This window comes from Vombatus ursinus, unplaced genomic scaffold, assembly GCF_900497805.2.
Source record: "Vombatus ursinus unplaced genomic scaffold, bare-nosed wombat genome assembly UNPS02014841.1, whole genome shotgun sequence".
Lineage (NCBI taxonomy): Eukaryota > Metazoa > Chordata > Mammalia > Diprotodontia > Vombatidae > Vombatus > Vombatus ursinus.
The window spans coordinates 17119563-17135843 of NW_020954619.1; the positions used below are offsets into that span (position 1 = coordinate 17119563).

A 16281-nucleotide genomic window follows, 5' to 3' on the forward strand; every position below is an offset into this window, starting at 1 on the left:
AAAAAAGGTTCCACTTGAATGAGATCATAGGTCTGGTCCAAAATAAAGTTAACATTTTACAGTGCTTTACAGTTAACAAAGTACTCTATATAACTTAACTCATTGTTACTTCACGACAACCTAGTGAGGTGATACAAGTATCATCCTCATTTTCTAGAAGAGGTAATCGAGGCTCAGGCAGAATGAGTGACTTGGCCCAGGTCACACAGCTAGTAAGTGAGACGGTCAAGAATTGAACCCCAGGTCCTCTGACTCCAAATCCAGTTCTTTTCTACTATATTAAGCTGCCTCCCTGTGTCAAATAAATAAAATTGATCCTTCACATAATACTGAAGGCCATACAACTTCAATCTTAATATCAAATAAGCAATGGGCATAAATAGATATTATGATAAGAAATATGTTCTGGAAATAACTAATATCTAAAAATTCACTCATAAATATCATTGTGTGCTGCAATGAATTATAAATAATAAAAGGACCAGGTTGCTTGCTATATTATCCTCATGTTTCTTCCATAATTGATTATTCATATACCTATATTTTCTTGTCACAAAATTTCCCCTTAGGAAGTGGAGTGCCTTAGGTTATATTAAAACCACTCTATTAAACATAATGCTACTTACCCGTATGGATGCAACAGACATTTATTAAGTGTGTACTACATTTACTACATGAATGTGGAAGGATGAGAGTATTTATGTATAGTCATGACAAAATGTTTTAGCAAACTCTTTCTGGGATAGAAGCAGTAGTACTTACAGAGCAGCTCTTGATGAACGGGGACTGATCCTCTAGTCAGGTAGATGAGAATTTCTTCTCTGAAACATGAAATCAAACAAAAATCAATACAAAGGCTTTTTTTTTTATAAAAATCACATTACCTATACCTGCTTTCCAGTTCAAAACAGAATTAATAATAACAATAGAAAAGCAGTTTACTGCCTTTAAAAAACAATTCCTGTAACAGAAAAAACTGTAACAGAACAGAAAAACAAATTTGTTGTAAAAGTATATATTTTAATGCTATTCATTATCTAAATTATCTGCATTTTACTTTGAAAATATTTTAAGTTGATAAAATAATGAATAGGCACATACAATAGCTGAACAAGAATATTTTGTTTAAAATCTTCCAAAAATGAACATTTATTAGTCCTTGCTCTCTCACTTGACAGCTACCTCAGATAGATCATATTTTTCCCATCTATTGTACTAGATTAGCTAAAGGTGGAAAAGTTGTTATATGCTGGAAGTAAGTATAGTAAAATGTTACACAGATATTACCAAATTATATCTATTTTATATTATATTTGTAAAGAAATTTAAGAGCAGGGTTCATGTGGGTTCCAGTTTGATGTCGGACTTCTGTTTTCTTGAGTTTCAGGTTTCAAAATCCATCCCACATGTTTCAACCTCAGGTAGTAAATACATAGGTAAATGGGAAAGAAAGCATAGAAGCATGTGATCTATGGAAAATTCCACTTCTGAAATTTGGAGAAAAGTAGGGGAAAGGAATTAAGGGAACTGAATATATTAAAAAGTTGTTGGAAAAGGTGCTATGTATTATCTGTCTCAGAGAGGCCACCATGTGCTCATATCCTTAAAATGGAGATACTCTATCACCTAGCAATGTATGTTAGCATCTCACAGCTCTCATAACAAATGGTTCTTCGATTCAATTCAATATAATGACACAAAATTAAAGGTGGCCACTCAATAAGCATTTATTCATTAAGCATTTACTTGTGCCGGGTGTTGTACTAAGTGCTGGAGACACAAAGAAAGGCAAAAAAGGTATCATACAAGCCTTGTTTGAGGTTTATTCTAAGTCCCTGACACGTAAGTCTATTTCCCGTTCACAACAGATTTTTTTTTTTTGGTTGGTTTGTTGCTGTCAATTAGTACCTATAGTAAAGTTAATTGGCCAGGTTTAGGTTTTGAGCAAAGGTCAGGCACAAGAATGGATACCAATAAATGCAGCCAGGCAATTAAGGTATTCTCCCTAATGGTGACCTGTGGCTAGGTGGTACAGTGGTCAGAGCACTGGGCCTGGAGTCAGGAAGTCCTGACTTCAAATCTAGCCTCAGACACTTATTACCTGTGTAACCCTGAGCAAGTCACTTAACTTGTGTCTCCCTCAGTTTCCTCAACTATGAAATGGGAATACTGGGTTAAATGCCTTACAAACACTACCTTAATAGATCCTCATAACAACCCTGTGAAGTAGGTTCTATTATTATCCCCATTGTATAGATGAGGAAACTGAGGCAGTCAGAGGTTTACTGACTTACTCACAATCATATAGCTAGTACTCATGATTATGTATTTTGATCTATCATTCCATATATTTAAAGAATACTACTATATACATTTCAAGAGTCTCTATTCTATTCTACTCCAAATAAATATCATTTCTTTGACCTTTCCTCAGAGAAGCTATTTCATGAAACTTTAATAATCATTTTTTCCTCTCCTATAGGAATTCTCTAGGTACTAAACATCTGACAGTAAACATGGAAACTCACACTTCATACTCAAAGGTCTAAAAAATATAGAATATAAAGAAAATCAATTTCTCCACCTTATATTCCTTCACAGAGCTCAGCTTCCAGGTGGATGATACTTAAGTTGCAATATCATACAGTTGGTTCATATCGAACCTGAAGAAGACCCCTAATCCTTGGTTGCCTGTGTGCATGATGCCTTCTACATGATCTCGTGTTTGCAAAACTTGTTAGTTAATTCACTGACTTATTCTGCACTTATGCCTAATGAATTACAACAGGTTATAGGAAGAGTTAGGATGGGAATACTTTAATAGATGGGGCGACGTGACATATAATTTACAATCCTAGTTTCTTGATGAGTATGTCATGAGGAACCAAATAAAAACTTCCTAAAAACAAAGATATGTAACTGTGCCTTGTCAATAGGGCTAAAGCAAACAAAAAAAATACGCAATTTGCCACTGGATTTTGTATCACATAGCTAATGGCTATCATTGGTGGTTAGCAAAGCACTTTAATAAAAGCTAACATTTAGACAGAATCTACTATACAGCAGGTGCTATGCTAAATGCTTTACAAATATTATCTCATCTGACCCTCACAACAACCCTGGGAGGCTGGTGCTATTATTATCACCATTTTATAGATGAGAAAACTGAGGCAAGTTAACCAAGATCACACAGCTAGTAAATGTCTGATGCTACATTTGAATTAAAAATTTCCTAACTCTACATCTAGCACTCTATCCACTGCAACAACTAGTAGCTAAATACTAGCACTTATAAATTGGTGATTCCCAACAAAAAGAACATTCGAAGGTATCTTCAATTCTATCAAGCATTATAATAAAATTCTCCAAACAATTCTCAAATTAAAATTGTTATCAATATACTCTTAATTTAAAAAATATAGAACACTAATAATGGGCGCTTTCAAGAAGGAGGAGAAGGGAGCAGGTTATCTGGAAATCAAATAGAGGCATAACAACTTAGAAAATCACTAGGCATGGTAGTAGAATTCTGAAAACTCAGGTAAGAAGTTAAGATGCTAACTTTTTTTCCATAGTTCCAAATGGTTTTCCTGGTAATGCCCAAAAAATTTCATTATATCTCTAACTGCAAAGTATACTTTATTTGGATAAAAAGGCCGTCAGGATTGAGGAGGTTATCATAACCAAACAGTAGAGTTGAAACCTAATTAAATCCAACTGAAACTTAGTTCATCAATATATACTGTACTGAGATGGCTTGCCAAATTAGAAATCTAAAGGTAAAGAGACTGAGGCCAGAAATCTAAGTATAGTGTAATGGAATTTAGAGTCTAAGGACCTGGGCTCACAACCTGGTTCTGTCACTGACTAAAGGTGAGGCCTCAGGAAAGTCAGCTCAACTTCTCTGGGTCTCAATTTATTTATTTGTAAAAATGAAAGCATTGGACTAGATCAAATGTTCTTATCCTGAGGTCCATTAAATTGTTTTTAAATTATTTTATAATACTCCAATATATTTCTATTGTTTTATTTTATGTATGTAAAGATAATATTGTGATAAGGAGTCCATAGGCTTCCCCAGGTTGCCAAAGGGGTCTATGTCACACACAAAAAAAGATTAAGAACCCTGGACTATACGATCAATACATTAGTAAACATTTATTAAGTGCTTAATGATATACTATACTCTCTGTTAGGAACTGGTGATATAAAGGTAGAAATTAAACTGACCTCAAGTAGTTTACAGCCCAAGTTAGCGGGGGGGGGGGGTGATTATATGTTTAAGTAAGATACGAACATAGTAAAAATGAAATAATTTGGGGGGATGTACTACTATGGGGGGAATCAGGAAAGTTTTCATGAAGGAGAAAGCACTTGAGCTATACTTTGAAGGGAGTGATTCCAAGATGAGTACTGCCATTTATTTCAGGCAGGAATTTATTTCAGGCTTGGGGGACAGACTCACACACAGGCAAGGGTATTCCATATGTGAGGAACAGCAAATAAACCAGTGTGGCTGGACTCTAGAAAGTATGAAGGAGAGTGATCTGTAGTAAGACCAAAAAGGTGGGCTTGAACTGGATTATGAAGACCTTAAATGCCAAACTGGATAGCTTTACCAAAGCATGTCAAAATATCAATGAGGAAGAACTCTGGAGAAATTATGAAATTATGAGTTTGAGAGCTATCCTCTAGTGGATGGTTTAATATTTGAAAAGTTTCCAAAAACTCTCTTTTTCTAGGTCCTTACTTTCCTTATAAATTTCCTAAGTTCACAAAAATCCCATGTCTAATCACAGCAAGGCAATAACCCTGGGTTATCAAATAATCTACAAGCAGAATGCAAGCTTGGAGAGGTTCTATCAGCCTGCATACGAGAGGCTAGGGGGGATTCTTTCAGCGGTGGGTAGGAATATTTTGGCAAGGGAAGATGTCGGCTAGTACAATTTACATGGGCAGCACCAGACAACATCATCTCCTGTTCCCCATAATGGTACATACTGTGTGAGAATAGTGAAGCAGGAATAGGCTTCAGTTCAAACCCTAGCTTTAGCATTTATTACCTCCATGACCTTGATCAAAGAACTCTCTGGGCCTCTGTTTCCTCATTTGCAAATTGAGGACGTTTGGATGTGATCACTTCAAAGGTCCCTTCAAATCTAAATTTATGATCCCATTAAGAGAATCCCCTTCATTATCAACATTTCATGTCTCAGATGCTGAGGCGGCACTGTAAATAATGACTTTTCACTTTATAGCATATTGAATTTTCATATCACTGTCATGTCATGGGAGTAGTATTACAAAAGATGGGAATAGCTGCTGGAGTAGACCAAGGTTACATAGAGGATCTCTGTTCTAGAGTCCATCCAATTTTGAAGGCATTCCAGAATCAATTCTTCAGTTATTTGAAAGAAGAGAAGATATTACATTTGTGGAGAAACAAAAACAAAAGAAAGCAAAAGCCTTTGACATTATTATCAAAAAAAGAACAAAAGAGCAAATGTAGGAATACCAACACTGACTAATACAATTGCTTTCCTATATACAATATTTTTACATAATATACACATAGATTGAAAGCATCCGTGATGGAGATCAGAGAAGGAAACAGTCAGGCTTACGTAAACGCAAATCTCTATAGCAGACCAAATATTTATAGTCACACAACTGACTGAAATAAAGAGAATAATTCTACTATTTCTTACTGCTATAATATTCTACTATCCTAATAATAATTCTACTATAAAACACAGTGGGATATTTCTTAATTTTCTGACTTTAAAAAAAGCATTTGACTTGGTAGAAAAAAATATCACTTAAAGGCTCTCTTCTAACACTTTATCTTTTATATATGTGCCAAATCATACAAAATTCTTGAAAAATGTATCAAGAGAGATGTCCAATGGACATGGGGGTAATATGGTCAGACTTATAATTTAAACAAGTCATGTTAACAGTTAGATGGAAGATAAACTGTAGTGGTGAGAGACAGGGCAGAGAGACTTATTAGAAAGCTATTGAAAAAGTCCAAGTGAGAAGTGATAAGAACCTGATCCAATGTTATGGTTGTGTTGGTAAAAAGAAGGGCACAGGGGCAGCTAGATTGTGCAGTGGATAGAGCACTGGCCCTGGATTCAGGAAGACCTGAGTTTAAATCTGTCCTCAAACTCATGACACTTAGTAGCTGTGTGACCCTGAGCAAGTCACTTCACCCTACTTCCTCTCAAAAAAGGGCACAATTATAGCAGATGTGAAGGTAGAAATGAGAACATTCCATAGACTCCTAAATACCACCCAGAAAACAAGCAAATGGAAAATGCCTATTGTCCAGACTATGCCATATAGTTGGATAAACTAAAGAGGTGGTCGATCACGACATCCATCTTGAATAGACGCTGTAGATGGACAATGAGCTAGGCCCAGAATTGAACAGGACAGCAACCCATTTTACCTTTAGAAAACTGAACAGTATTTTTCATGACCCCAAGCTTCACCCTGAGACAGAAGACCACTTTTTAATAGAGTTCTTCCAGTGCTGTGGTATGACTTGGAGTTATCAACTACTATAATTTCCATAGAATTAAAATCAAGGAGCCCTGAAAGGGCAATGGAATCTTGCAGGATGGGTTGGAATAGGCTGAAACACATTTATAACCAATAATTGCATGTGAGAAGTAATGAGAGGAATATATTTGAAGAAATTTATGATTGAAAAAGAAAGGGGAATCAGTCATATAGTATTAGAGAGGGACAAGATTACTAGTATTCATAACATTTTAAGAGTCATAATGGAAGGCCCCTGGATTATTGGGTAGACCCACTGTAGATGACTTATGGAAGGACACAGATGAGTGAAACATGATGGAGTGACAAGGACTGGTTGCAATCTGGAAGAAGTCCCCATATCAATGAACCATCATCACAGTGGAGCATCCAGGAAAAATGCATAATTAACCTTCCAGAAGTATAAGATGACTCTTGGATCAGGTCCATATTTATGACTTTAATGTCAGAATGAAATGATAACAGTATATGAATATGAAAATGCCACTGACTCTAATAAATAAAACTAAGGGAATATTCATCAATTGGGGAAGAGACAAATCATGGTATATGAATGTAACAGAATACAATTGTGCCATAAGAAATGGCAAACACTATTGTTTCAAAGAAACTTGGAAAAGACTTATATGAAGTGCTGCACAGTGAATTGGAAAGAACCAGGAAAACAATTTATACAACAAATTGTTAAGCACTTTGCCTAATGCCACACATGTAGTATTTGGAAGAACTGGGATTCAAACTATCTCTTGTGATTTTTGACATTATGTTCCTAGGCACCCTATTTAACCAAACAGATAAAAAGATTGAAACATTACGGCTTAGTGTCAGTACTCTGTCATAAGTTAACACTAGCCAGACGGGGTTGTTGTTGCTACTCATCCTTTGTTCTCAAAGAAGACCAATGACATCATGAGGTTGATGTCTTCACTCACTCATGATTTGGGTTTGAGTGAGTCAGAGCTGCACAAAGTCATCAGCCTTCCTCTCTCCTCCAGAGTCATTGGAGTCTAGTGTCAAGACAAAGGTCATGACAACTGGTAATGGTCCAGGATGCAGTAGGTGACCTTGGCCTGTCTAAATTAAGGTCTTTCCTTAGGTCTCATTTTGTGTAAGGAAAAATCTTCAGAGTTTCTGGCCAGAACAGAAAACAATTGCTATTTACACTCATTCTAAGCCTTAAAAATCTAAACAATGAGCCACAGAGGCTTGGGCTTAGGCTATTATTGACCATTAAATGAAAGGGAGGAAAAGAAGCAGGAGAAACCTAGAAATGATTCAAACCTGGATGAACACTCAAGAAAGAAACAATTCCCAGGGTGATATATAGATGCATTAACTTTTAAAAAATTCTAGACTGAGTAGATTTGTAAATAATAAAATCAAATAAAAATGGTCTAAAATAATCCCACAGCTTACCCTTACATGACTTGAGAAATCATGAATTAGATTGATGAGTACTATGTATCCCTTCAGCACCTAGTAAAATTCCTTACAAATAAAAATTTGTAAAATTATATCAAATTAATTTTTAAAAACTAAAATATCTTCTTCACCAGTACAATCACATTTGATCACACACAATCTTAATATATCTATATCTTCTCATGCTTTTTCAAATTTGTCAATTCTGAAAATTCTTGAATTTCATGTCTTACAGAACACATTTATATTTTTATCCTTGTAAAAAGGCTTCAGCTTATATTAGCTAAAGTTGCAATCAACCATAAAACAGCTGTTTGGAATGGCACAACACCTACAGTATCTCCTTTGGGTAACTACACTTAAAAAGATGAGAAGAGAGAAATTCTCAGGGAAGATCTTAATCACATTCTTATGCTTTCCTGATTGCCACAGGCAGATTATGTGGTATAGTGGAAAAAATGTTGGTATGTATTAAGAACATATCAAGGAACAAATCTAGCTTCTGATTCTTACTAGTTGTGTAACCATGGTCAAAGACTTTAGCCACTTCGACCTTATTTCTGTCATCTATAAAATTAAGAAAACCACATATATTATTTTCTTACATGTATGGGTCAGACTATGGCCAGTAAGATCCCTTTCCTTTCAATTCTCAAATTCTGTGATTTTGTGATACTTAACCACACTGTTGTGAGGATCATATGAAAATCTGTGAATAAATCATTTCACAAACCTTAAAAGTGCTACGTAAATGTCAGCTTTAATTATCATTACTGTCACTGCCAAACACATGTTCAGAACTATATCCATTCACCTTTTCCTTTAAACTTCTAACTGCAATCCTAAACTTGATTTAGGATTCACTGTGGACTTAGTGGACTGAGTGTCCAATTAGGCCAGTTTCACTGGAATGGAGACTGTGTAAAGTTTTATAAATCATATAAATTTCATTTAAAAATTAATCATTATTTTTCCTCCTACATTACCCAATAATCAATCGAGTCAAGATTTGTGATCATGAAGATACATTTTGGGGGCGATGAAGATAGAAAATAAAAAATAATTAAGTGTTTTAATTAACACTGTTGAAGAAGTTGTACTTTCTGTTAATGGCTTAAAATTGTTTTGCTATAGTTTTCTATATTTGGAATGTGTTGACCAAATGTCTCCAGAAAAAATGTCTTGAAACTGGTCCACAAGTATTATGGAGGATGTCCTCCTATATAGGGCCCGAATAGGAGAAGGAATTCTCTTTCAATGTAAAAGTCCTATAGATATCTCAGAGATGGCATTCTGATTATGGTATCAATCCTTGGAATAATATCAGGGCTCAAAAATGTATTCTTCTGATGATGACAAATAGATGTTAATCACACAAATGGTCTGTGTATATAGACTATGACATATTAATAATGATGAAGATGATGGTAATGATGATAACTAACATTTGTATAACATTTTAAGGCTTGCAAAGCATTTCTACATAAAATGTTCATTTTACCCTCAGAACAACCCTGAGAGGCAGGTACTATTATTATTCCTGTTTTATAAATAAGGAAACTGAAGCGAATAGAGGTTAAGTGACTTGCCCAGTGTCACACAGCTTTTAAGCACATGAGGCCCAAATTACTCAGGTCTTCCTAAGCCCCATTAGTCAATAAATATTCATTAAGTACCTACTATGAGCTAAGCACAGAGGATACAAAGAAAGGTAGAGGCCCTGATTTTAAGGAGCTCACAGTCTAATGGGGGGAATATAACATGCAAGCAACTATATACAGGATAAATTAGAAATAATCAACAGAGGAAAGACATTAGAATTAAGAAGGATCAGGAAAGGGTTCCTACAGAAGATGGGATTTTAGCTAGGACTTAAAAGGAAGACAGAAGGCAGAGAGAGTGAGAAAGAGCATTCCAGGCCTGGGGTGATAGCCAGTGAAAATGCCTAGAGTCAGAAAATGAATTTTTGTTTGGGAAATAGCAAGGAAGTTAGTGCCCCTCTATTGTAAAGTACATATGGATGTAAGGTATAAGAAGACTGGCCAGGTTGTGAAGGGCTTTCAGTGCCAAATGTAGGATTTTATAATCGATCCTGGAGCTAACAAGGAACAACTGAAGTTACTGAAAGGGAAGGGAGGAAGGAGGGGGTAAATAAGGAGATGGGATTAGATCTATGCTTTAGGAAGATCATTTGGACAGCTGAGTGGAAGATGGCCTGGAGTGAAGGAAGGGTTTGGGGTGGGGGGGAGTTTCAGTTTTGAACTCTGTTAATGAGTTCAGTTTTGGACATGGTGAGTTTAAGATGTCTACAAGATACCTAGTTTGATATGTCAAACAGGAAATTGGAGATGTGAGACAAGGTCAACAAAGAGGTGAAGGCTGGACAAGTACATCTGTGAATCATCAGCAACAGATGATAATTGAATTCTTGGGAACTGATGAGATCACCAAATGAAACAGGTAGAAGAGAAAAAAGGCCCAAGAAAAAAGCCCTGTGGGTGACTAATAGTTAACAGGAATGTCCTGGATAAATATACAGCAAAGGAAATTGAGAAGGTGCATTTAGATAGGTAGAAGGAGAACCAGGAGACGGGGGTGTCATGAAAACATAGAGAATGAAGAAGAGAAGAAAATAACAAGGAGAAGAAGGTTATGGAAGCATCAAAGGTTTTAGAGAAGTCAAGAAGGCTAAAGACTGAGAAAAGGCCATTAGATTTATCAATTAAGAGGTCATCAGTTAACTTTGGAGAGAGAAGTTCTTGTTAAATGATGAGGTTGGAAGCCAGACTATAGAAAGTTAAGAAGTGAGTAAGAGGAAAAGCAGTGGTGGAATATATTGCAGAATGCCTTTTCAAGGAGGTCAGTCAGCCACAAAGAGGAAAAGAGATACAGGATGAGGTAGTTGAAAGAGATAGATTAAGTGGAGTGAAGCTTTTTGAAGATGGGGAAACGCAAGCAAGTTTGTAGGCAGTAAGGAGGAAGCTAATAAATAATAAAATAAGGTAAGTGACAGATTAGGTTTGATTGAGTGGCAATCCACTAAAGAAGACAGAATAAAAAGAGGTTATTTGTGAATGTAGAGGAGTTTGCCATGGCAAGAAGAAGGGCCATCTTTTCATTTGAGACAGGGGTGAAGAAGGAGGCTGTGGCAGAAGGCATCTGGATGATATGAGGTAAAAAAGAAGGAAGAGAGAACTTGTGATGAATGGTCTCATTTTTTTTCAGTAATAATATATAGCAAGGGTCTCAGCACAGACAGGTTGGGAGGGGTGATGGGAGGCTTCAAAAGAGATGAAGGGAGCTATAAAAGCCATTGTAGTGAAGAGGATAGTGAATTAATTTGGGACTGGAAAAAGGACTGCCTGGCAGAAGTGAGGGCCCAGTTGAGGTTATGTAACATAAATTTGTACTGGAGCCAGTCAAAACAGTTTAGTGATCGTCTCCAGCATTTTCTCCTCTGTATCAACTAACTGCCTGTCAGTAATAATTTGTGATGAAAAGTAGTGTAAAACTTACTGTTTATATCTTATAGAATATTGCCTTGCCCATATTAGGCAACAATGAATTTTTATTTTTTAAATTTTATTTTAATTTATGGAATAAATAACACAATACAATAAAAAGATGATTGTACATGAAACTGCAAATCTATTATGCACAACTTGCTATTCCTTTCAAAAATACAACAAAATTATCTTGTAAATTTTTTTCCTTTTTTTCTTCCCGCCACACTCTAGAAATGGCTACCATTAGGCAAAAATAGGCATATATATGTAAAATTATTCTATATATACTTCTATTTATCAGTCCTTTCTCTGGATGCAAATAGTGTCTTTCTTCATATGTCCTTTATAGTTAATTCGGGTATTTATAATAGACAGGATACTGTCTATTATATTAATAGTATATAGACATATATATATAAAAAATATAATTAATACTATATATAGTCCTTCAAGGGGAAAAATGGATATTTAGGGGAATAGAAGCCTTTCAAGCATTAATGATGAAAAGATCAGAATAGAATAGAAAATTTGATTTTTCAAATGCAAGACTCAAGAGAAGCATAAAAAGGTAAACACAAAAGAGAAACCATGAGAGACTCAATGAGTTTAAACTGTTTACCTATTTACACAGGTAGATGATACATGTATCTTCTAAGATTAGGGCAGTTAGAAGGATTCTACATAGAAAGATGGTACTGGAGTGAGATGATAGATGAGAAGGAGGCATGCTCTGGGAGAAAAAGGGGAAAAAGAATGAGGGAAACTACTTCACATAAAGAGGCATGTAAGGAAGAGCTTTTTACAATGAAGGGAAACATGTTTGGAGGGGGAAAAGCTTGAACTTCACTCACATCTAAATTTTTTCAAAGAGGGAAAAAATTCAATTGGTAATAGAAATCTATCTTTACTCAACAGGAAAGTAAAAGAAGAAGAGGATAAGGGAAAATTATGGGCAGGGGTGACAAAACAAAGAGGGCAGATAAAAGAAGGAAGTGATCAAAAGCAAATCAGACTTTAGAGGAGGAACAGGAGAAAGGGAAAGACAGAAAGAAAGAGAGATGGAGGGAGGGAGGGAGAGGGGGGAGAGAGACAGAAAGAGAGAGAGAGAAAAGAAGAAGAAGAAGAAGAAGAAAAGAGGAGGAGGATGAAGAGAAGAAAACAGGATAGAGGGAAATGCACAGTTAGTAATCATAACTGTGAATGGGATGAACTCACCCATAAAACAGAAGCAGAGAGCAAATGGCTTAGAAACCAGAATCCAACAATATGATATTTATAAGAAACACACTTGCAACAGAGAGAGACAAACAGAGCAGAATCTATTACGCTTCAACTGATGGAGAAAAAGCAGGGGGTAAAAATCATGATCTCAGACAAAGCAAAAACAAAAATGGACCTAATTAAAAGGGATCAGTAGGGAAACTGCATCTTGCTAAAAGGAACCACAGACAATGGAGTTCTATCAATACGAAACACATACAAACCAAATGGCATAGCATCCACATTCTTAAAGGAAAAATTAAATGAATTAGAGAAGGAAATAGCAAAACTATACTAGTGGGGGCCCTGAACTTTCCCCTTCCAGAGCTAGATAAATCTAACCATAAAATAAATAAGAAATAAAGAGATGCATAGAATGTTATAAAAGTTATACATGATAGACCTCTTGAGAAAACTGAATGGGAGCAGTAAGGAATATACCTTTTTGTCATCAGTACATGGCAATTTCACAAAAATTAACCATGTATTAGGGCATAAAAACCTTACAACCAAATACAGAAAGGCAGAAATATTGCATGCACTGTTTTCAGTTCATAATGCAATCAAAAATTACATTTAATAAAAGCCCATGGAAGCACAGTCTCAAAATTACTCAGCAACTAAATAATTTAATCCTAAAGAAAGAGTGAGTCAAAAAACAAATCAAAGGAGAGATTAATAAAACTAAAAATAATAAAAAACATTGAACCAATAAATAAAACTAGGAGCTGGTTTTATGGAAAAAATAGATAAACCATTGTTTAATTTAATTTAAAAGGGGAAGAAGAAAACCAAATTACTAGTATCAAAAACATTTCACACAAATATAGATAGATGTAAACAATCAAAGAAATATTAATTGCTCATGGGTAGGGCAAGCTAACATAATAAAATGATTATTCTAACTAAGTTAATTGGCTTATTCAATGCGATATCAGACTAGAACTAGACAAATAATCACAAAATTCATCTTAAAAAAAGGTCAAGAATATAGAAGGAATCAATGGAAAATGTGAAGGAGGCAGCCTAGCAGTTTCAGATTTCAAAGTATAGTATAAAACAGTAAGCATCAAAACATTCTGTGAGTGACTAAGATATACAGTGGTGGAATGGTATATGATAGACTATAGCAAATGACCATAGTAATCTAGTTTTTGACAAACCTAAAGGTCCAAGCTTTTAGGGTAAGAACTCAACAATTGACAAACATTGCTGGGAAAACTGGAAATCATTTTTGGCAGAAACTAGGCACAGACCTATATCTCACACTATATGTCAACGTAAGGTCAAAATACATAAATGATTTGGACATAAAGGGTGATGTCTTAAGTAAATTAGAGAAACATGGAAAAATGTGCCTGTCAGATTTATGGATAAAGGAAGAGCTTATGATCAAACATAAGGTAGAGAAAATCATGGAAAGTAAAAAGACAATTCTGATTACAGTACACGAAATTAAAAATCTTTTGCATAAACTAATGTAGCCAAAATTAGAAGGAAAACAGGAAACTAAAAAAAATATTTACAGCAAGTTTTTCTGATAAAGTCCTCAATTCTCAAATATATAGGAAACTAAGCCAAAATTATAAAATATAAGAGCCATTCCCCATTTGATAAATGGTCAAAGGATGTGAATAGGCTGAAGAAGAAATCAAAGCTATCAATAGTCACATGAAAAAATGCTTTAAATCACTACTGATTAGAGAAATGCAAATTAAAACAACTCTGAGGTACCCCTTCTCACCTATCAGATTGGCTAACATGACAGAAAAGAAAAATGACAAATAGCTGGAGGGGATGTAGAAAAATTGGGACATTAATGCACTATTAGCAGAATTGTGAATTAGTCCAATCATTCTGGAGAACAATTTGGAACTATGTCCAAAGGGAGAACATTCTGAGGAAATGGAAGAGGAGGTCAGAAATTTCTAGGCTCTCCAAATTTCCTCCACAAACATACAGAAAATCACCACAGAATGAATGTAGAGCAGCAAAAACAAAGGGGTAAAGTAGTTGTCCTCCTAAGATAATTTGAGAGAACCTCAGAAAAGACAGAGCCTCCAGGGCTGAGGTCTGGCCTGAGTGAAGTGTTAGACACCAGGCTATTTCTATTTAATCAACAAACTGCAGGCCCTGGAGTAGCTCTGTCAGGAAGTAGACTAGGCCTCAAGAAACTTCACTTCAGGAACTTTTATCTCACAAACATTCATCTAACAAGTAGCAGATGATTGAGTGGAAGAAGACTGAAAGACATTCCCCGCCCACCCCCCACCCTGCTTTTTCCAGAAACCAGGCCTAGCAGTGCCGACCAGAAGCGACCCCGGGCTGTGGTTGTGGGCAAAGAAGAGCGAGCACACATCCAGTGAATGGGGTACCACAGGGAGCAAGAACATTTTTGGGACAGCGTGGCCAGGGCACATAAAACTGTGCATATCCTTTGACCCAGCAATACCACTACTAAGTCTATATCCCAAAGAAAAGGGAAAAAGACCTATATGTATGAAAATATTTATAGCAGCTCTTTTAATGGTGGTAAAGAATTGGAAATTGAAGGCATGCCCATCAATTGGGGAATGGTGGAACAAGTTGTGGTAGATGATTGTGATGGAATAAGAAATTTGATGCTATAGGAACTGCCAAGAAGGATGGTTTTCAGAAAAACCAGGGAAGACTTATATGAACTCATGCAAAATGAAGTGAGAAGAATACAGAGAACATTATACACAGTAATAGCAATAGTGTAAGGACAATCAACTGTGAAAGACTTAGCTACTCTGATCAAGAAGATGATGTAAGACAATTCGAAAGAACCCATGATTAAAAATGTAATCCACCTTCCAGAGAGAGAACTGTTGAACTCTGAATGCAGACTGAAGTATGCACTTTTTACTTTCTTTTCCTTGTTTTATTTTGTGTTTTCTTTTATAACATAGCTAATATGGAAATATATTTTCATGACTTCATATGTATCATCAATATCAAATTGCTTGCCTTCTCAAGCAGGTCCAAGTAGGAGGCAAAGAGAGAATTTGAAACTCAAAAAATTTTAAATAATTTTTTAAAAAATGCACATGTAATTGGGAAATATTTACCAACATAAATAAAAATAAATTTCTATTTTTAAAAACAAATGAATAATAATTGTATTGGGGCAGTTGTGAACTATATTGTAGAAGGAAGTTGCTGCAATGAAAGCTTGGTTCTAGATGAGTATGTTATGATATTTAAAGAGGCAAATGGATAGCTGCTTTCCAAAATTTTCCACAAGAAGAGACTCAAGGGACTGTAGAGGAGGAGGAAGGTAGCAAGCAAAACTTACCTGACTGCTTCAATAGAATTACATAAGTTAGTGAACATCCTTAACTATGTATAGAGTAGACTGCAAGGGCTCTGAAGAATCCAAAATGGGTCAGAGGGAATCCCGTCCTTCTCAACTAGCTGAAACAGCCAAACATGGCATGGAAGAAAGGCTAGACCTAACCTCTCATCCCTCAGTTAAGCTAAATTTCATTTAGGTGAAAAATAA

General features: G+C 35.6%; 1 protein-coding gene across 7 annotated transcripts in view; it reads right to left on the minus strand.

The window, feature by feature from the left end:
* The window catches only part of PLCB4 (phospholipase C beta 4), a 473095-nt gene that overhangs the window by 298496 nt on the left and 158318 nt on the right, over nt 1-16281 (minus strand). For all 7 annotated transcript variants that reach the window (XM_027840353.1, XM_027840351.1, XM_027840358.1 and 4 more), the window contains one exon: nt 763-821. The gene's annotated coding sequence lies outside the window, so the exon portion shown is untranslated. The remainder of the gene's footprint in view (nt 1-762; nt 822-16281) is intronic.